This window comes from Vespula vulgaris, chromosome 17 (genome assembly GCF_905475345.1).
Source record: "Vespula vulgaris chromosome 17, iyVesVulg1.1, whole genome shotgun sequence".
Classification (NCBI taxonomy): Eukaryota; Metazoa; Arthropoda; class Insecta; order Hymenoptera; family Vespidae; genus Vespula; species Vespula vulgaris.
Window position 1 is genome coordinate 254,514 of NC_066602.1, and position 22,200 is coordinate 276,713.

General features: G+C 33.7%; 5 long non-coding RNA genes across 9 annotated transcripts in view; 1 reads left to right on the top strand and 4 right to left on the bottom strand.

The window, feature by feature from the left end:
• The window catches only part of LOC127070082 (uncharacterized), a 61,915-nt gene extending 39,943 nt beyond the window's left edge, over positions 1–21,972 (bottom strand). The window contains exon 1 of the long non-coding RNA XR_007783983.1: positions 21,432–21,972. This is a non-coding gene — a long non-coding RNA (uncharacterized LOC127070082). The remainder of the gene's footprint in view (positions 1–21,431) is intronic.
• Positions 6–14,780, bottom strand: LOC127070073 (uncharacterized). The gene is made up of 4 exons (XR_007783948.1): positions 14,395–14,780; positions 13,924–14,150; positions 13,631–13,813; positions 6–873 (listed from the first exon to the last, which is right to left on the bottom strand). It is a non-coding gene; the product is annotated as an uncharacterized LOC127070073 (long non-coding RNA).
• On the bottom strand, positions 3,135–11,646 carry LOC127070087 (uncharacterized). Its single transcript, XR_007783997.1, has 3 exons — positions 11,594–11,646; positions 5,689–6,678; positions 3,135–3,275 (listed from the first exon to the last, which is right to left on the bottom strand). It is a non-coding gene; the product is annotated as an uncharacterized LOC127070087 (long non-coding RNA).
• On the top strand, positions 7,691–14,743 carry LOC127070075 (uncharacterized). 5 transcript variants are annotated; one of them, XR_007783961.1, is made up of 6 exons: positions 7,708–7,857; positions 8,222–8,538; positions 8,646–8,821; positions 8,909–9,091; positions 9,171–9,360; positions 12,405–14,743. It is a non-coding gene; the product is annotated as an uncharacterized LOC127070075 (long non-coding RNA). The 5 variants fall into 5 exon arrangements; XR_007783960.1 differs by having other exon boundaries at positions 7,691–7,853; positions 9,171–14,743; XR_007783962.1 differs by having other exon boundaries at positions 7,705–7,861; positions 9,171–14,743.
• LOC127070086 (uncharacterized) lies at positions 17,617–20,075 on the bottom strand. The gene is made up of 3 exons (XR_007783996.1): positions 19,492–20,075; positions 18,783–18,932; positions 17,617–18,515 (listed from the first exon to the last, which is right to left on the bottom strand). It is a non-coding gene; the product is annotated as an uncharacterized LOC127070086 (long non-coding RNA).
• Positions 21,973–22,200: the final 228 nt, after the last annotated feature.

The following is a 22,200-nucleotide window of genomic DNA, read 5'->3' on the forward strand; positions in this document are numbered from 1 at the left end:
ACGGGTTGAAGGCTCAAATTGTATATTTCGACATCACGAAACAGTATACACCAAAACAATATAACACTTTTGATTTTATCACTTATTATTTCTGGGATTTTTCTGAAAATATAATATCAGTAAACAAAGGAATATGCCGAAGGATTTTCTCGGCATATGACAGAAGATTTTACAATAAGCATTACTTACAATAAGCATAACTTACGAAAGAAGAAACAAGACAAATTTCGTTTATGAAATTATGATTAATTTCATAGCAATTACTTTCGATAATTACAATAATCATAACTATTGTAATTATTTTTACAAAAAATTTTCTTAAAATAATTAATTATATTATAATAAAAGAATATGCAGTTATATAGCTATAATTATATACCCAATACATAATTATTTATATAATTTAAATTAAAAAAAAATAGTGTTTTACTTGTTTATTTGAATTAAGAATGGGACGAATTATGGTCAATTTCATTAGAAGGTTACAAGATTTGAAATAATTTTTCACGTACATAGAGGACATGAGTATATAACTACATAACTACAGGAGAGGGGAAATTTGTCATCCCCTAGCTAGGAAGCATGGTTATATAAGGGGACGACATGATATTAATTTCGCCAGGGAACGTCATTCCTTCGGTGGTTTTCGAACCAGTAATACGCAAGTGAGTGCCACACGGGAAATAGTCGCCAGTGCATATACCTCATAAGTCCGAAAGAATACTTTTATAAGCAATTAAAACGGGAGAAACAATTTCATCGTTCTCACACGACATCTTCGGTATTTAGCTAACAGTGTTCTTTCTTCGCGTTCGTTTTCTTCGTTCTCGAATTCCTTCTTGAATCACTCTTCCGCTTTCACAATCCAATGCGCTATATTATAAAAGATAAAATTCATGTAGAAAATTGTATAAGATATGTGACAAATTACTTATATCTGATCTTTTCATACCTCGTTTATTAAAATCCAATATTCAAGTTGATCGTTGCTATAGTATTGCGTTAGCATTGGCGTCACGGTGTTTCCATACCCCGGATAATTAGTTGCTTTTCTCGCCAATTTGGTGTATATCATATGGATTATTTGAAATGGATTCATTTTGAAATGGAAATACTTTCGTCGACTTCATAAAATCTATGTAAAAGTTCAATAAATTATTGTAAAATATACTTATGATAGAGATTAAATATTTCAAATTACATTTCAGAATAAAAAATTTATATCTTATCTCTAAAACATCTTACCTTTCGGTAAACAGAGCACTTGTACTATCGATGTAGAACTCATGTTCGGAAGAGCAGGAAATACCGATGTAAATATGTTTCACTTGGGATGTGGAATATTTCATTACGACGTTGAGCGTAGTTGAATTTCGTGTATCTTCTTTGGAATTAAATTCAAATGTAAGTCCATTGGACTCCTTTGCAATACTTCGACTATTGGAACTGCACCTTCGTTTTCTCTATTCTATCTATATAATAATTTAAAATTCCTAGGTTAGTAAAGACTCACGATAGGCATTGAACTGCTCATCCAATTGTGTAGGTAACAAAGATAAACCTAATTACGCGCCTTTAAGAAATATAAAATACCTTCACCGAAAAGCAACAAATAATTATAATGTTGGTATTGATCACGACAATCAGTTTCATTTCGATAAAATATAATTGAAATTTTATAATAAATCACATATTAATGACCACTGATAAATTTACCTTATATTGATAACAAAAACAAAAGACTAGTGAGAACGAAGAAATTGTTTCCACCGCCTGAACCGCTTGTAAAACTACCCTCTGGAACGTATAAAGTATACGCGAGACGAATATTTATTGTACGACACTTGCTCACATATTATCAGTTCGACCACCACCGAAGGAATGACGTAAAGCTTTATCGGCCTGCTCTGATAGACGGTATTTTTCCCCCGCTCTTCGCTATCGTTCGTTAGCATAGCGTCAAAGAATACGCCCTCTGCAAAGGGTTATTACGCTTTAAATCGATTAATCAATATCTCCTGTTATATGTTCGAAAGAAAATAAAAGGTCATAAACTGTGAGGAAATGAATTTCTCTATTGATGTCTATTAACTAGGACGTATCATTATCTTTCCTCTTTATTCCTTCTTTCGTTCCCTTTTCTCCTTACTTTTACTAATTTAACAAGAAATTAGAAATTGATTAAAGTATTTTGAAAATAGGCAAATATTTTTCATCCAGTTCTTGTCGTTGAAAATATTCATCAATGAGAATTAAATTAATTTTTTCGTTATATCATTCTCTTCTGTTTTACGTATTTCATTTCAATGTGTTTTACGCAAGTCAATTAAAATAATCTATTCCGCGGCCGACACGGCTGAAACAACCGAAAAGTATATGAGTTGGGAGAAAATGAATATCTCGATAAATCCCTTTTAATTCGACATATTATTATGATTTCTTTGTAACTGTCATATAAAGTAATCCACATTGCATGACCATTCGAATATTGTGACGATTGCTTCTGCTGCATTTTTATTGATCTGTCCCTACCATACATTTAAGAAATGAAATTAATCCTTTTATTGGTATTCTCTCATGATAAAAATATCTTGTGAGTCGTCATTATACATATTTTTGATTCCTTTCTGACAAAATCGGCCAAATATTTTGTTTATGTAAACAATATTTTCATCGATCATAATAAAAATAAGATCGTGGGTAAATTGATCAGTATGAGAGGTATCTGTTTTTTCATTATGATCCTTAAAGATACTACCTTCCTATGAACATATACATTTGTAAGAAAATACTTTCGAAGAAGTCTTCGTCGATCGAAACAGATTCTTCATCTGTCATGGAATATCAAGCATTTAACTTCCGAAGTTGTCGCGTGTTATCATCGAAAGCGTTGTGCATTCACATTTACAGGGTTTTGTTACATTTCTTCGATAGTAACTTCACGCTTTATATTATAGCTCGCATTTAGAGAAAGGAAGAAAAGAAAACACATGTCCATATATCTTATGCGCTAACCCTCAATTACATAGTATCGATCGGCGGAATTCTACCATCTAAAGTTATCAACGATTTCCAAAACATTTTTAATGCTTTTTAGCGATACTAGGAATCAACGTTCTGGGTTTGAGAGGAAAGCGTTTCCTTTTCAAACATCGTCCTCGTCTTTTCGTGATGCATAGTATTGTGTTCCATCCCGTCTTCATTACGTGATCGAGATTAACCAGTATGAGGAGGAGGAAGAAGATGAAACGTTTATATTGGCGGCGACGACGAACCTTGCGAGATTAATATCGGCGCTGTTTTACAAAGCTTTATTCGAATGGTGGTACGAGGAGACGGAATATATTTTATTGAAAGGGTCCAAAGATAAGCGGCTTTAGCTACGGGACATAGTCGAGTGTGGTGGGAGAGATTTATTGAAGGGCTGTTCGCCGTACCAAACCGCATCTGAATTAAAGTGGAATTGAAATGATACTCAGACAGGTTTATCTTTGAAAACGATTAAATCTGCTTGTACGATCGAAAAATTCTCCGTTTTGCGGGGTAGTAGTGTTAGCCTGGCAACACATGTAAATTTTGCGTCAAATATTCAGTGCACGTTCACCTCACCGTGTTATCGTTAAAACGTCAATTTAAATAATTAATCAACGTAATTAAAAAGAGACGAAGCGTTTGGTTCAATGTTTCTACATTGTTTGTCGGAATACTCACGACATTTGCTTAAAAACAATATATAATGACCGTTTTTCAGAAATATAGGTATTTGGACGAATTAATTTACTACGTAGCGCAAATACCTTTCGATTGGGTTTTAATGAAAAAGCATGTATACATTACGTTCTTCCAAACGTTTCGTCAAGTACCTTCATGGTAATCGATTTTTTATTACCCCACTTCATGTAGCAATGCTCTTGAGTTCGCTCATGCGCGCTAGTTCATGTGGGCGGGATTACGTGTGCGGTTCTGTGGCCGTGCATGCTTATATCTCCTTTCTCATTTTGATAAGAAGAAAGGTATTTCTTCATTTGTTTCCGTCTCATTAAAAAAAGTTCGATAACAATAATAGCAGTGTATTTTAGTTACCTATTTATATGTATTATTTAATTTGCAGATCGATGTATCACGACTAATTTTCAAAGGATCGAGTACGTTTTCCTACAAATTTATTCCAGACTGGACAATTTCAAAGAAATATCCAATTATACTTCGAGGAATCAAATATTTCGTATATTACGCTCCAAACTATTTAGTTCCTCCAGAAATATTATCTTTTTCGATCTTTTCATTTCTCATTACGTATAAGCGAGTGTAGAAACGAGTTCGTTATATTTCTAGTAATATAATATGACAAATGTATTTAGCATTCTTCTAATATTTACTCGAATGATTAAATATTTGTATAAGTGTACATATCATAAACATTTGCATATTGTGGCCATTCCTCAAACGTAGTATAGATCTATTATATTGTTTTCTTACTATCGTCGTTCGATCAAATGGTCGACATCGTTCAAAGTAAAAATGATAAATGTTGTAAGAAGACAGCTCTTCTTTCAGATACTCTTTTCTTTTAAATACAATTTTGGAAGTCTCCTTTTTTTGATAATGTCCACGCATAAGGTTCTGCTTGAAAAGTAGATAAAGTAAAGTCGATGCTTACAAAAGAAACTAAGCAGGAGGGAGAGATGAGGTATAGAAAAAGACCGATAAGCGGAACCGAATGGAAAAAGGAAAGATAAAACCAAAAGGAAATTTCCCCTTTGAGATCGTATTTATATAACAAAGGAGTCGTAGAGACAATACATTCGGAAACTACAAATGTCATCTTACTAGAAATATAATAAAATTGTCGCCATGCTCGGTTATGCGTAATAGAAATAAACAATTCTCAAATAAAGATTGAGTAATAAAATATCTTCCAAGCAATTGATTGGTTTGGAACATAATATACGAAATATTAGATAACTGGAGGGATTATTGGATCATTGTTTCCACTTCTTCAACAGGGAGCTAATATCAAGGAAAATGTACTCGTTCGAACGGAATAATTAAATCAGTTTCGCGCCCATAGCTATGAAAAGATGTAGCCGAGTGATTAAATGATGTATTTAAATAGATAATTGCGTTATACAATGTTCACATCCAATTGTCCGATTCCGTCATTGGTTTGATAAGGGAAAGACAAATGAAAAAACACCTTTCATGTTTTCAAAATCAGACACGAGAGGTACGCTCACAGGACAGCGTCACCCATTCCCGTCCACCTGAACTGGCCCATCCAAGCGTGCCGAATCACGGATGGAGAGGAATAATACCGAATCGATTAAAACGAACGTACTTGATACGTAGGGAAGACCGTAATACGCAGATGCATTTTGTTCAAATCCCTATCAAAACGTACTAACAAGAGAATCCTGACTACGTAGCAAATTACATCGTTCTTTTTACAATATTACACTAATGCGTAAATTAAATATTATGCATATTTCTTAAGCACGCGATGTGAATATTATGACAAATAATTAAGAAGGTTTATTCAACATATCTTCTATTTTTAATTTAAAGGAATGATTACTTAATTTAATTTCATGGTATAACGATGTCAAGGTAAATATGGGACAAATCGGTAAATCCTTTAATCATCCCTACAGGTTTAATAATTTTGAAATTTTAATCATTTATACCTACCTTGATTTCATTTCTATTTTCCAGCGCTCATTCTTCAATCCATGATTAAACCTTCCATTCTCATAATCGTATCTATTCTCGATGTCATTTTCTGTTTTTTGCTTATTATTTTTATTTTTCCCGATAGGTCTCGATGATCCATTTAACTTCGTTCTCACGATACACCGTGTTAGAAATTTTCCAATTTATATCGGAATTTACAAAGTCAATGTTCGGCCAAGGACAAACATCTATACGATTAGAATTAAATTTATCTGTGGAATCATCATCGTCGAGATAAAATCTATCTTCGATTAAATCGTGAGCGAGCGTGGACAAATAATCTACACACTCCTCTTGGACACCTTCATCTCCTGTATCTCTTTTTTCTTCCTCTTCTTCTTCTTCAACATCGATTCGCAGATCTTCCTTTCTGAAATCATTCTTAATCGCCCAAGATTTTCCTTATCGTTCCCAATTTCACCCATGGCGTTGAAATAAATATCGTTACGGTGAACATAATTTTCTAACTAATTGCTATCAAAATAAACATAGTTCGATATCCAAGAACACTGTCAACGCTATTATTGATAAGAAATCTTCTTTTCTAGAAAGGAATATTCCCTCATTAGAGCAAAAATTCTTCTTTGATTCACGATCCGCGTGTACCTTCGGATGTCCCTTCGTTGAACTTTTCCGATCGCAATCGATTAAATCCTCTTACCGAAGCTGTTTCATTTTGGGATCCTTTGATGGGACATATTCCCTAGCCCCGTACCAGCATTTGAACGTAGCTTAGTGAAACAGTACTACATCGGTCTCGAGAAGGTTTGTGCTCATGGTCATTATAACTTTTGTCTTCCTCTTTCTCTTCTCCTTTAATGTCGATCAGTAGACGAACACGGTATTCAACAAGCTATCACGGGAAAGTTAGAGACAAGGACGATGTTTCAAAAGGAAATGCCTTGCTACTGATTCCAGCACGATGATTTATGGTATTTCCTAGATGCACTGGAAAAGTTTCGGAAGACGTTGATAATCTTTGATAATACAATATCACCGATCGATAATGGGTAATTGAATGTGTGCTCTCCATGCATGAGATATATGGATATGTATTGTTTTTTCACTTTTCAAAATTCGTGCTATAACATAAAACATCGCGTCCCTGTCGATGTATTGTAACAAAAAACTGAAAATTACAAAGGACGATTAGATACTTCTCATGCTGATTACTTCGCCGACTATACCATTTTTATTATGAAAAAAAGAAAACGGAAGAGAATATTGTTTGCATAAATATCATTTTGGGCCGACGTTTGACAGATGGCAATTAAATATGTGTATAATAACGTTTACAAGCTATTTTAATTAAGAGAAAACGATAAACAAATTAATTCCTTTTCATTTAATATTAACTCTTGGTAGGGCGCTATGAATTAATCGAAGCAAAAGCGTTTCGTACATTATGTAATTATACTATGTGGATTATTTCATTGGGTTGGTTATTGGAGAGGGCGGCGGTAAGTCGAGATAAAAGGAATTGGTCGACAAATCCGTTTCCCCCCATTCACAACCCTTTTGGCTCTTTCGACCGCGGAATAGGAAGTTATCGTTATGCATTGCGTAAAGGGCATTCAAATGAATTACGCGAAATGAAAAATAAATATAACTAATTATTATCTCTGAATCCATATTCTCTGGCACTGCGTAATAGAGAAAGAGAGAGGCTTGTTAACGTAAATAAACAAAGAGAATAGAAGGTAATGTTACGAAACAAATTTTCAAGAAACATTTCTTTCTCGAAATTAATACTTATTGATAAATATTTTTAACGTTAAAAACAAGAAAAATATTAAAAGCCGATTATCAAAGTTCTTTAGTTAACTTCTAGTTGTATATAATAAACAAACAATGGCTGAAAGAAACAGAAAAGACCAGAAGCAAAAAAAGGAAAATAATTTGTCCAGTTGATAATGACCCGATCGGAAATTTACTTCCTCATGACCTATGACCTTCCGCTCTCTCTATCGTGTAATACGTGGTATTGATTGTTCCGCCTGAATGCTATAACCCCTTCCACCGAGCCGCGCCTCGAAAATTAGCTTGGTCTTCGGACGGGACGATTTGGAGAGGAGCCCCGTCTGCGAAGGTCATCCTTTCAATAATTTTTGAAGGAGTAATAAGTAAGTAAGTAAGTGCTAAATAATCGCGTCTACACTTAATAATATTCAGTCCCAAAGGAAACTTACAAGCAATCCAAACGGTACAATTTCTTCATTCTCACTAGTCTTTTGTTCCTTATCGATGTAATATTAATCGGTAATCGTTAGTATGTAACTTATTATAAAATTTCAATACAATATTACGGAAATGAAACAGATTTTCGTGATCGATACCATCTTAATTATTATTTTGTTTCTTCTCGGTGAAGAAATTTTATATCGCTTAAAAGGGCGTAACCCGATTTACCTTTGATGACTGCACAATTTAAATGAACAATTGAGCGTCTGTCATGACTCTCGACTAATCTACGAATTGCAAACTCTTCCAGAGTAATCGAAGACGAAACGGAGGCGAAAGCAGTTCCAATAGTCTTGAATTGTTGCGAAGGAGCAGAATCGACTGCTATCTGAATAGAAATTACTTCTAGAGAAGACACGAGAATTTCAACTACACTCAACTTGATAATTAAACTTTCGACACCAGAAGTGAAACATATTTTCATTGCACTTCCTGTTCTTTCGCACATCCGACGATACCTCCCAAAAGAATAGTATAGATGGCCGAACTTCAATAAGAAACGAAAACATTTTCCTCCTTAATCGTATATGATAATGGTCAATCAATCATTGCTGTGTTTATCGAATGGTAAGATATTTTGGAGATAAAATATAAATTTTTTATTCCAAAGTGTAATATGGAATATTAAAAGATCATAGGTACGTTTTATAATAATTTCTTAAATTTTTACACAGATTTTATGATGGCGACGGGACTATTTCTATTTATGAGAGGGTCATTAGGTCTCTTAACTTTAGCTATCCTTAATGTATTATATTAGTGCATATAAATCTAGAATCCACTTATTTTTCAACTACTGTAATGAAGAACATTAAATGTGGGAAGCAAGATGCTGGATGAAGGAGAGCAGGTGAATAATAATATATGAATAAAATTAATATTTTCTCATAGAATTTTGCTTTACGTGTCTTACTCTTTACGTCATTTAATGTGTCAGATCGTAAATGCGGCGGAGGAAGCTGATGCTGCTCACGAATTTATTACGAATCTTTCAAATGATGTGGAAACCAAGTTGATGAGAGACGAACCTAATTATCTTGTGTATGGAAGCTACATGCTGCTATTGCTAGAGCATTACTATAGAAACCATCGACTTGGATATTGAATTTTGATACACAAGGTACGAGGAGAATAGATATAAGTAACTGGTCACGTATCTTATCCAATTTTCTTTATTAATATCACCTTTTATTATATAGGGCATCATAAAAGCAGAAGAGTTTCTCAAGAAGCAGTTGGAAGATCTAACCAAAGAAGGAACATCGTGCTTTTGCACTTGTGTACAAATGGAATACCTAGGAGAAGGAAAAAGAAGAAAAAACATTTGTTTTTTTCCGAAGAAGTTTTGAAAGACCAACATGGAACTGTTTTATAAAGTTTGGAACGGTGGTACGTGGAAATGGGAGGGATTTGGCTTTTTCAAAAGAACCACTCGTGAGCGGCTTTAGCTGGAGGGTATATGCGATTGTGCTCAGAAGGATTTGTAGAGGGTTCGTCAGAAGTTCCAAGAGGGGCAAGGGTCAAAGGGGAATTAAAATGAAACTGAGGGAGGTATACAAAACAATTTAACATGCAGGGACGATGAGAAGGTTCATCTTTTTTGAAAGTAATAACGTTAATAGGGGAATACTTTTAAGCTATATGGGAAATGGAAAGTCCATTTCACGTCATCGTTATTCCATCGATTTAAATTGAGTAATCGTTGGATATAATTCAGAAAGGAGAAATGCTGAATTGGTTGTCGTAATATTCACGACATCTAGTTGAAAAATATTCGTAATATTTAATTGGCGATTTTCATGATTATTGAAATTCGCACGAAGTGATTTGGTGCGTAGCGCGAATTATCTGCTATTAATTCCTACTCCTGTACTTATTTAGCCAAGTACTTTCGTTTTAACCCCACCGTTATTCTCTCTCTCTGCGTGTGCTCTGGTGCGCGCCTATCTGCGCCAGTTCGAGGGGTCGGGATTGAGTGCGCGGTCTTGTGTGCGTGTATGCATACAACTCCTGTCTTCTCTTGATAATAAAGAAAATATGTTTTCATTTGTATTCCTATCATCAGGTGAAGCAGATAATTGGAGATTAGCTCTATAGTTCAATTGTCTATTTAGATTCATTGTTTGATAACTATTACTTATTTTGCAGAGCATTGGACTATTTTTTTAGGAACCAATTGATTTGGAACATATTATATGAAATATTCGATAACTGGAGGTATAATGGGATTATTGTTTTGCATTCTCCAATAGGGAGTAAATTTCTAGGAAAATGTAACCGTTCATAGAGAAGAGTCAAATCAGTCGTGGTAGATGGATCTGCAAAAGAATTAACCAGGTAATTAAATGATACAGCTAAATGGATAATTGAATTATACCGCTAATAGTATTATCGAATTCTCTGGCTGGTTTGATGAGATGAAAAACTAATGAAAAGATACCTTTCTTATTTTGAAAATATGAGAGGAGAAGTACGCAGACACGCCCACTTGAACTCGCTCACGTAAATGCGCACGTTCACGAGGAGAGGTAATTACTCGTTTAATATGATGGTGCTGGACGATAGGTAGGAGAAAAGGCGTACGTGCAGATCGTTAAGTCCCGATCAATACCCGGTATTAGAGGAATTTGTAGACATGGGGGATCATATGTTTTTGCAAAAGAATCATAATTTTGTTCATTATAATTTTCTACGATGTCTATGATAAATGTTGAATCAATTCTCTTTCCACATTATCATCCCTCGCATTATGTACGAGATCTCTCCGTTTTTTTGTTGGACGTAATCACTATCACTCTTATCGTTTTCTTACCCGAATAATATTTATTTTTTCTAACGTATCTGTATAAATGTCTCTCTGGAATTCCTCTTTGGTATTACTTATGACACGAAACTCACTATTGTTTGGATATTTTGCCATTCTCTTAATGAAAAAAAAGTAAGTAATTGAAAGCGCTGCTAGTCTCAAATTGTATCTTACGAAATCGCGAAACGATATATACCAAAAGAATATTACGTTTCTGATTTTCTGACTTATTAGTCTTGGGAACTATCTATTTCACTAAAAGTTTCAATACGAAGCGAGTTCAGCTTCGAAAATATCTCCTCAGTTTTATGATTACTTGTTTACTCCATCAAATATCACTGCATCGTACGAGGCGTACTCGTGTACCATTGCAGACAAGTCCTTATCACTTCATTTAAGCGGTTTAGAGAAGTGTTGTTGACCGTTTGAACGTACTTCTTTTCTGTAAGACCGACTCATATTCTTTTCATAGAACTTGGTAATTTGAACATTTGCAGTAGTTGAAGACAACTGCATAGCAAATATTGTAACACATGTCCGTCGCCTTTTATTTCACTTTATGCAAACTTTTATATTTCCTCCGTCGACTCGATATTGTGAAACAATGACTACGTGACAAGGAACAATTATCACGATTATCCACGAAAAATATACTCGTTTATATAGAAGTATGTAATCAGTCGTGGTACATCGTTCTGCAGGAGACTTGAACGGGTAATTAAATGCTATACATAAATAGATAATTGAATTATACTGCTAATCGTGTTATCGATTTGTCTGCATGGTTTGATAAGAGGGAAACTAATGAAAAATTACCTGTTTTGTTTTCGAAATAAAGCAGAGGAACGCAGACACGTCCACTCATCCCCGCCCACTTGAACTGGCGCACGTAATCCCGCTGGTGTATGGAGGGTTGTAATAATAAATCGATCAATATAACGGTCCTTGACTATATGTATGAGAGTAGGTATTACCTACATGCAGGTCGTTAAATACCGATCAATACCCGTTAACAAGAGAATTCGCTCTACCTAGCAAATTATTTCGTTTAAATTCCTATATCATCGAAAAACGTATATTAAATATTATGAATATTTTTGAAGACCGTGTGATTATTTTGGCAAACAGTTTGGAACAACATGGAACTCAACATTTCTTCTGTTTTTAATTATAGTGAATGATTATTTAAATTGAGCGAACAATAATGACAGAGTGATCTAAACGTGGATTTCATATTTCATGTATAGTTTAAATCTATTCTGATTTTAAAGTATTTCGGATATATTTTTAGTATTTGATACTATTATATCATATACAAACGGTGAATGTTTTAATCGTCGCAGCAGCTTTAATTCTTTTCCAATATAAACCTCCCTCCGTTCCATTTCGATTCTCCTTTGAACAAGGTCCCGCTTGCAACATCGGACGGCCCTTCGACAAATCTTTCTGAACACAATCGATTGTATCCTCTAGCTAAAACCCACTTCGATCCTTTGAGAACGGGATTTTCCGTCTCTTCATATTACCATTCGAATGAAACATTCGAAAACAGCGCCATATTAATCTCGTGATTGCTCGTTGTCACTGGCACTATAAATTTTTTCGTCTTCTTTCTGCTTTATTTCAGTCACATAATGAACAGGATATGGATCTTTACGGATAAATTAAAGACAAGAACGACTTTTCGAAACGGAACATTTGGCCTTTAAATCTAACACGTTGCTTTACAGTCTCTCCGGGAAGCATTAAAAAGTTCGGGAGAAGTTGATAATCTTAGATAGTACGATATTGAGTGATTAGAAAAGAAATAAGTAAGTAAACGGGTTGAAGGCTCAAATTGTATATTTCGACATCACGAAACAGTATACACCAAAATAATATAACACTTTTGATTTTCTCACTTATTATTTCTGGGATTTTTCTGAAAATATAATATCAGTAAACAAAGAAATATGACGGACGATTTTCTCCGTCTTCGCATACGACAGAAGATTCTAGAATAGGCATTACATAGTATGAAAATTGTAATATCATTAATATCTAATAATATTAGAACACTATTTTTAAGTATAACTTGAACTTACTAAAGAAAAAACATTACAAATTTGATTAATTTTGATAATTTTGATAAATTTGATAAATTATGAGTAATATCATAGAAATTAATGTTCATAATTACAATAATTATAACTATTGTAATTATTTTTACAAAAAATTTTCATAATAATTAATTATATTATAATTAAAGAATATGCGGTTATTTAGCTGTAATTAATATACCCAATATATAATTATTTACATAATTTAAATTAAAAAAAAATAGTGTTTTACATGTTTATTTGAATTAAGAATGGGAAGAATTATGGTCAATTTCATTAGAAGGTTACAAGATTTGAAATAATTTTTCACGTACATAGAGGACATGAGTATATAACTACATAACTACAGGAGAGGGGAAATTTGTCATCCCCTAGCTAGGAAGCATGGTTATATAAGGGGACGACATGATATTAATTTCGCCAGGGAACGTCATTCCTTCGGTGGTTTTCGAACCAGTAATACGCAAGTGAGTGCCACACGGGAAATAGTCGCCAGTGCATATACCTCATAAGTCCGAAAGAATACTTTTATAAGCAATTAAAACGGGAGAAACAATTTCATCGTTCTCACACGACATCTTCGGTATTTAGCTAACAGTGTTCTTTCTTCGCGTTCGTTTTCTTCGTTCTCGAATTCCTTCTTGAATCACTCTTCCGCTTTCACAATCCAATGCGCTATATTATAAAAGATAAAATTCATGTAGAAAATTGTATAAGATATGTGACAAATTACTTATATCTGATCTTTTCATACCTCGTTTATTAAAATCCAATATTCAAGTTGATCGTTGCTATAGTATTGCGTTAGCATTGGCGTCACGGTGTTTCCATACCCCGGATAATTAGATGCTTTTCTCGCCAATTTGGTGTATATCATATGGATTATTTGAAATGGATTCATTTTGAAATGGAAATACTTTCGTCGACTTCATAAAATCTATGTAAAAGTTCAATAAATTATTGTAAAATATACTTATGATAGAGATTAAATATTTCAAATTACATTTCAGAATAAAAAATTTATATCTTATCTCTAAAACATCTTACCTTTCGGTAAACAGAGCACTTGTACTATCGATGTAGAACTCATGTTCGGAAGAGCAGGAAATACCGATGTAAATATGTTTCACTTGGGATGTGGAATATTTCATTACGACGTTGAGCGTAGTTGAATTTCGTGTATCTTCTTTGGAATTAAATTCAAATGTAAGTCCATTGGACTCCTTTGCAATACTTCGACTATTGGAACTGCACCTTCGTTTTCTCTATTCTATCTATATAATAATTTAAAATTCCTAGGTTAGTAAAGACTCACGATAGGCATTGAACTGCTCATCCAATTGTGTAGGTAACAAAGATAAACCTAATTACGCGCCTTTAAGAAATATAAAATACCTTCACCGAAAAGCAACAAATAATTATAATGTTGGTATTGATCACGACAATCAGTTTCATTTCGATAAAATATAATTGAAATTTTATAATAAATCACATATTAATGACCACTGATAAATTTACCTTATATTGATAACATAAACAAAAGACTAGTGAGAACGAAGAAATTGTTTCCACCGCCTGAACCGCTTGTAAAACTACCCTCTGGAACGTATAAAGTATACGCAAGACGAATATTTATTGTACGACACTTGCTCACATATTATCAGTTCGACCACCACCGAAGGAATGACGTAAAGCTTTATCGGCCTGCTCTGATAGACGGTATTTTTCCCCCGCTCTTCGCTATCGTTCGTTAGCATAGCGTCAAAGAATACGCCCTCTGCAAAGGGTTATTACGCTTTAAATCGATTAATCAATATCTCCTGTTATATGTTCGAAAGAAAATAAAAGGTCATAAACTGTGAGGAAATGAATTTCTCTATTGATGTCTATTAACTAGGACGTATCATTATCTTTCCTCTTTATTCCTTCTTTCGTTCCCTTTTCTCCTTACTTTTACTAATTTAACAAGAAATTAGAAATTGATTAAAGTATTTTGAAAATAGGCAAATATTTTTCATCCAGTTCTTGTCGTTGAAAATATTCATCAATGAGAATTAAATTAATTTTTTCGTTATATCATTCTCTTCTGTTTTACGTATTTCATTTCAATGTGTTTTACGCAAGTCAATTAAAATAATCTATTCCGCGGCCGACACGGCTGAAACAACCGAAAAGTATATGAGTTGGGAGGAAATGAATATCTCGATAAATCCCTTTTAATTCGACATATTATTATGATTTCTATGTAACTGTCATATAAAGTAATCCACATTGCATGACCATTCGAATATTGTGACGATTGCTTCTGCTGCATTTTTATTGATCTGTCCCTACCATACATTTAAGAAATGAAATTAATCCTTTTATTGGTATTCTCTCATGATAAAAATATCTTGTGAGTCGTCATTATACATATTTTTGATTCCTATCTGACAAAATCGGCCAAATATTTTGTTTATGTAAACAATATTTTCATCGATCATAATAAAAATAAGATCGTGGGTAAATTGATCAGTATGAGAGGTATCTGTGTTTTCATTATGATCCTTAAAGTTAGTACCTTCCTAGGAACAAATACATTTGTAAGAAAATAGTTTCGAAGAAGCCTTCGTCGAGCATTTCGAAACAGATTCTTCATCTGTCATGGAATATCAAGCATTTAGCTTGCTAAGTTGTCGCGTGTTATCATCGAAAGCGTTGTGCATTCACATTTACAGGGTTTTTTTACATTTCTTCGATAGTAACTTCACGCTTTATATTATAGCTCGCATTTAGAGAAAGGAAGAAAAGAAAACACATGTCCATATATCTTATGCGCTAACCCTCAATTACATAGTATCGATCGGCGGAATTCTACTATCTAAAGTTATCAACGATTTCCAAAACATTTTTAATGCTTTTTAGCGATACTAGGAATCAACGTTCTGGGTTTGAGAGGAAAGCGTTTCCTTTTCAAACATCGTCCTCGTCTTTTCGTGATGCATAGTATTGTGTTCCATCCCGTCTTCATTACGTGATCGAGATTAACCAGTATGAGGAGGAGGAAGAAGATGAAACGTTTATATTGGCGGCGACGACGAACCTTGCGGGATTAATATCGGCGCTGTTTTACAAAACTTTATTCGAATGGTGGTACGAGGAGACGGAATATATTTTATTGAAAGGGTCCAAAGATAAGCGGCTTTAGCTACGGGACATAGTCGAGTGTGGTGGGAGAGATTTATTGAAGGGCTGTTCGCCGTGGCAAACCGCATCTGAATTAAAGTGGAATTGGAATGATACTCAGACAGGTTTATCCTCGAAAATGATTAAATCTGCTTGTACGATCAAAAGAATCTCCGTTATCCGGGATAGTAGTGTTAGCCCGGGAACACATTTAAATTTTGCGTCAAATATTCAGTGCACGTTTACCTCACCGTGTCATCGTTATATCGTCAATTTAAATAATTAATCAACATTATTAAAAAGAGGCGAAGCGTTTGGTTGAATGTTTCTAAATTGTTTGTCGGAATATTCACGTCATGTACTTGAACATATGTTATAATGAACGTTTTTCAGAAATATAGATATATGAACGAATTAATTTACTGGCTAGCGCAAATACACTTCGATTGGGATTTAATAAAAAAGCATGTATAAATTACGTTCTTCCAAACGTATCGTCAAGTACCTTCGTGTGAAACGATTTCTTATTACCCCTTCCCATGGACCTGTGCTCTTGAGTTCGCTCATGCGCGCTAGTCCATGTTCGCGGGATTACGTGTGCGGTTCTATGGGCGTGCATGCGTATGTCTCCCTCCTCATTTTGATAAGAAAAAAGGTATTTTTTAATTTGTTTTCCTCCTATTAAACGAAGTAGAGATTTCGATAATAATATTAGCAGTGTATTTTAATTACATATTTAGATGTATTATTTAATTTGCAGATCGAAGTAACACGACTAATTTAATACTTTCATAGGAACGAGTACATTTTCCTAAAAATTTATTTTTATTATACGCTCCAAACTATTTAGTTGCTCGGAAAATATTATCTTTCACGATTTGTTTTTTTCTCATTATGTATAACCGAGTATGGAAACGACTTCATTATATTTAGTTGTAATATAATATAACAAATTTATCTGGAATTTTTCTAAAATTTACTCGAATGATTAATTATCTCCATAAGCGTACATATAATAAACGTTTACATAATATCCCAACATAGTATCGATCTATTATATTGTTTTGTTACTATCGTTGTGCGATTAAATGGTCGACATCGCTCAAAGTAAAAATTATAAATGTTGTAGGAAGATAGCTCTTCCTTTAGATACTCTTTTCTTTGAAATACAATATTTGAAGCCTTCTTTTCTTGATAATGGCGGCGATGTCTTCACGAAAATTATATAACTATGAATAAATATGTACCAAACATAAGGTCCTCCTTGAAAAGAAGATAAACCAAATTTGATGCTGACAAAGTAAAATAATCACAAGGGAGAGATGAGGTATATAGAATGACCGATAAGCGGAATCGAATGGCAAAAAGAAGAATAACACCAAAAAGAAATTTTTCCTTTGAGATCGTATCTATCCATTATTATGGGTAACATTGTGATGAGATTATCGAGGATGACAGAATATCTCGTTAATATATGCAAAACAGTGAGGATCAGAATAAATGGTGAAAAAATTTAATTTGATAATTGAATTTATTGAATTCTTTAAATAGGAGTACAATATTGATCCTGAGTCTTGTCAAATCCCATACAGGTTCTTGGAAACACAAGAAGATGGAACTATATATAAGCACCACCTCAGACACGATAATGGACTGTACCGTCTATATCATTTTGAACAACACTCTCTATAAGATAAAGCCTATTTTAATTTTTTCTATCTTCATTTGTCCATTTCAATTCATTATTCCGCAAGTTGCTATTTTACAGCCATTCCTTTAAGACGTAATTATTAATAGATGGAGTTAAACTAGAGGGGGAAAAACAATTGTCACTTACAGCTTTGTAAGTTCATTTCATATTGTTTAAAGTAATTTCATATTGTTTGGCGATAAAATTATAAAAAATTTTTCCGTATATTTATGCTACGTCCATGAATGAAATTTTCATTATTCTTGCCAGACGGCAGACAGGTATGTATGTATGGATACACACACACAAACACACCAATTCGTTTAAACATTTCGAAGATCGTAACGCGCGAGAAACATGAAATAATTTTAACCTAAAGTTTCAACAATTTCTAATTTTAATCTCAGAGTGGTTGCATCTGAGTTGCGTCGTAACGTGTAATGTCAATAAAAACGAACCCTTGAATGAATTTGAGGGTTGCCTTCTCTTTTCACAGATGAAAACTTCCAACTTAATACTTTTGATAATTTCGAATTCACTTGAACGAAATAGATGTACGAGAAGTTAAATAAGCAGCTGTTTTAACAATGGTACGTTCCGTTAAACGCCCCACGGTACACCTACGAAGCAACAAGTATTTTTAATTTATTTTCCGATAGACTTAAATTTTGAAATGGTGGTCGTTCGCTATCTGTAAAGTCGTAAAAGGATTGATTTGGACAGTTGCCGGATCAGTCATCCTTCCTACTCCGACGAGTAAACATCGGAGATCTGTCGCTGCCGCCTGCAAAAGATGAAGAAAATTACGTTCACATACGTGTATATATGAAAAATATTATTTAAGGTAATTGTAAAACAAAAAATGTAATAAAAAAGGAGACTGTTCAATGCTAACATTCCAAGGTGTTTTTATATATTTCTTGTTTTTACAGTTTCTCCAAAACAATAAAAATATAACACGATCAAATCAGAAATTTAAAGCAGAATTTTTACAAAATTTATTATTATAATTATTACTCGCCGCTAACGGAGGAAATGAGGAATTACTTACAGCAAATTGCCAGGAATAAATGCACGTGGTAGCCATTGATGTTCCTCCTTAATGGTTCCTTGAATTATGCGGTCCTCTCTTCTTGAGGTGTATATAAGGAATATTAACTTCTCGCGAAGTGTGTGGTAACACCGCATGGAAAACTATATCCTGGAAATAGAAGGAATTATCAGTTTAATACTTTATATGATTACACTCTGTTTTTGCATAGTAAATAAAAGAAAATATATAAGCTGATTTTAAACAGAATGTAATGATACTACTAGTGAAAACAGTTCTATCCCCCTCCGTTAAAAATTATGATCTGCAGGACTATCTGTGAGAAAATAATTAGTTCTTAATAATGCATTACGATTCATTTATCGAAAGACAGTTCTGTAACAACCCGTACATTAAAAAAGGAGACTGTCAAATATAACCATTCCAAGGGATATTCATATTGAGTAAACATTTCACTAAATTTTCGGACGAATAACCCCAATTATACTATTTTCTCTGTTTAATATTATACAATAATATATCCGAGACAAATAGCACGATGTAATATATAGTATAAAATAATAATAAACAACTATATAACTTTCTATAATATACTATAAAATATACTATATATAAAACAGTAGAATTGAACAAAAAATTGTAGAAAATACAGTAGAACGCGTTAATATTAAATTATAAGTATATAAAACTCAAATAAGATTTAACTAACCGAGAGCGTGTTGCTTAAAATGTTACAGATGGTTGCCATTATCGCGACTGATGAGGCGCTTTTATATTATTCCCGACCGTCCATCTCCAAGGGCTACCATGAACGTGCTTTGAGGACGACTCGAAACAGAATGATCGTTTCATTCGATTTCCCCGGATGGCTCGTATCTCCCCAACCCCCCTAAAGTAACTCGAGCATGCGCTGGTTGGTCCCACTCCCTCTTTTACATATATTCACGAGGGTAGCATCGTAGTCTACCTCTTCACAATGTTAACAATAACTTTGGAATGATATTACCGTAAAAGGGAAATTTCTTTGGCCTTTATCTTACTTTTCTCCTTTTGATCCCTTTTTCTCGTGTGATTCCACTCTTCCTCATTCTCTATATTCGTATCTTTTCGATCATGCCACTTTGTGAAAATCGAATTGTGCTTATCTTCTTTCCGAGAGGAAAATTTTTATTGGTATTTATAGATTCATATTTATATATATTTTGCGAAAAGTATTCAACATATTGTATTTAAAAGAAATAGTAATGAATCTTATAGAAAATCTCCATACAATATTTATAACTTATGACTTGTGCGATATGGATCAGTTGATCGAATAACTATGGCTAGAAAGAAATATAATAGATCTCTACTATGTTATAATCAATATTATGGTAGTGTTACATTCAATGTGTGTTTGTTCAGAAAAAAAAGTCATACAGATAATACATTCCGAAACTACAAATGTTATCTTACTAGAAATATAATAAAATTGTCGTTATGTTAGGTTATGCGTAATAGAAGCAAACCATTCTCAAATAAAGATTGAGAAATAAAATATCTTCCAAGGAATTGGTTGGTTTGAAACATAATATACGAAATATTAGATAACTGGAGGGATAATTGGATCATTGTTTTCACTTCTTCAATAGGGAGCTAATTTCAAGAAAAATGTACTCGTTCGAACGGAATAATTAAATCAGTTTCGCGCCCATAGCTATGAAAACATGTAGCCGAGTGATTAAATGATGTATTTAAATAGATAATTGAGTTATACAATATTCTCATCCAATTGTCTGATTCTGTCATTGGTTTGATATGGGAAAGACAAATAAAAATATACCTTTCATGTTTTCAAAATCAGACACGAGAGGTACGCTCACAGGACAGCGTCACCCATTCCCGTCCACCTGAACTGGACCATCCAAGCGTGCCGAATCACGGATGGAGAGGAATAATACCGAATAGATTAAAACGAAGGTACTTGATACGTAGGGAAGATCGTAATACACAGATGGGTTTTGTTCAAATCTCTATCAAAACGTACTAACAAGAGAATCCTGACTACGTAGCAAATTACATCGTTCTTTTTACAATATTACACTAAAGCGTAAATTAAATATTATGCATATTTTTTAAGCACACGATGTGAATATTATGATAAATAATTAAGAAGGTTGATTCAACATATCTTCTATTTTTAATTTAATGGAATGATTACTTAATTTAATTTCATGGTATAACGATGTCAAGGTAAATATGGAACTAATCGGTAAATCCTTTAATCATCCCTACAGGTTTAATAATTTTTGAAATTTTAATCATTTAAACCTACCTGGATTTCCTTTCTATTTTCCAGAGCTCATTCTTCAATGCATGATTAAACCTTCCATTCTCATAATCGTATCTATTCTCGATGCCATTTTCTGTTTTTTGCTGATTATTTTTAATATTTCCGATAGGTCCCGATGATCCATTTAACTTCGTTCTCACGATACAACGTGTTAGACATTTTCGAATTTATATCGGAATTTAGAAAATCAATGATCGGCCAAGGACAAACATCGATACGATTAGAATTAAATTTATCTGTGGAATCATCATCCTCGAGATAATATCTGTCTTCGATTAAATCGTGAGCGAACGTGGACAAATAATCTATACACTCACCTTGGACATGTTCATCTCCTGTATCTCCTTTTTCTTCCTCTTCGCCTTTATCGTCGGATGTCCCTTCGTTGAACTTTTCCGATCTCAGTGGATTATATCCTCTTACCGAAGCTGCTTATCTTTGGATCCTTTGAAGGGATATATTCCCTAGTCCCGTACCTTCACGTGAACGTAGCTTAGTGAAACAGTACTACACCGGTCTCTAGAAGATTTGTGCTCATGGTCATTATAACTTTTGTCTTCCTGTTTCTCTTTTCCTTTAACTGCGATTAGTTGACGAACACGGTATTGAACATGGTATCACCGGAAAGTTAGAGACAAGGACGATGCTTCAAAAGGAAATGCCTTGCTACTGATTCCAGCACGATGATTTATGGTATTTCCTAGAAGCACTGGAAATGTTTTGGAAGACGTTGATAATCATTGATAATACAATATCACCGATCGATAATGGGTAATTGAATGTGTGCTCTCCATGCATGAGATATATGGATATGTATTGTTTTTTCACTTTTCAAAGTTCGCGCTGTAACATTGTGCATCATGTCCCTGACGATGAGCTGTAACAGAAAACTAAAAATTTCAAAGGCCGATTGATACTTCTCACCCTGATTACTTCGCCGGTTATACCATTTTGTTATGAATAAAGAAAACGGAAAAAGATATTGTTTGCATTAGTATCATTTATGGCCGACGTTTGACAGATGGCAATTAAATATGTGTATAATAACATTTACAAGCTATTTTAATTATGAGAAAATGATAAAAA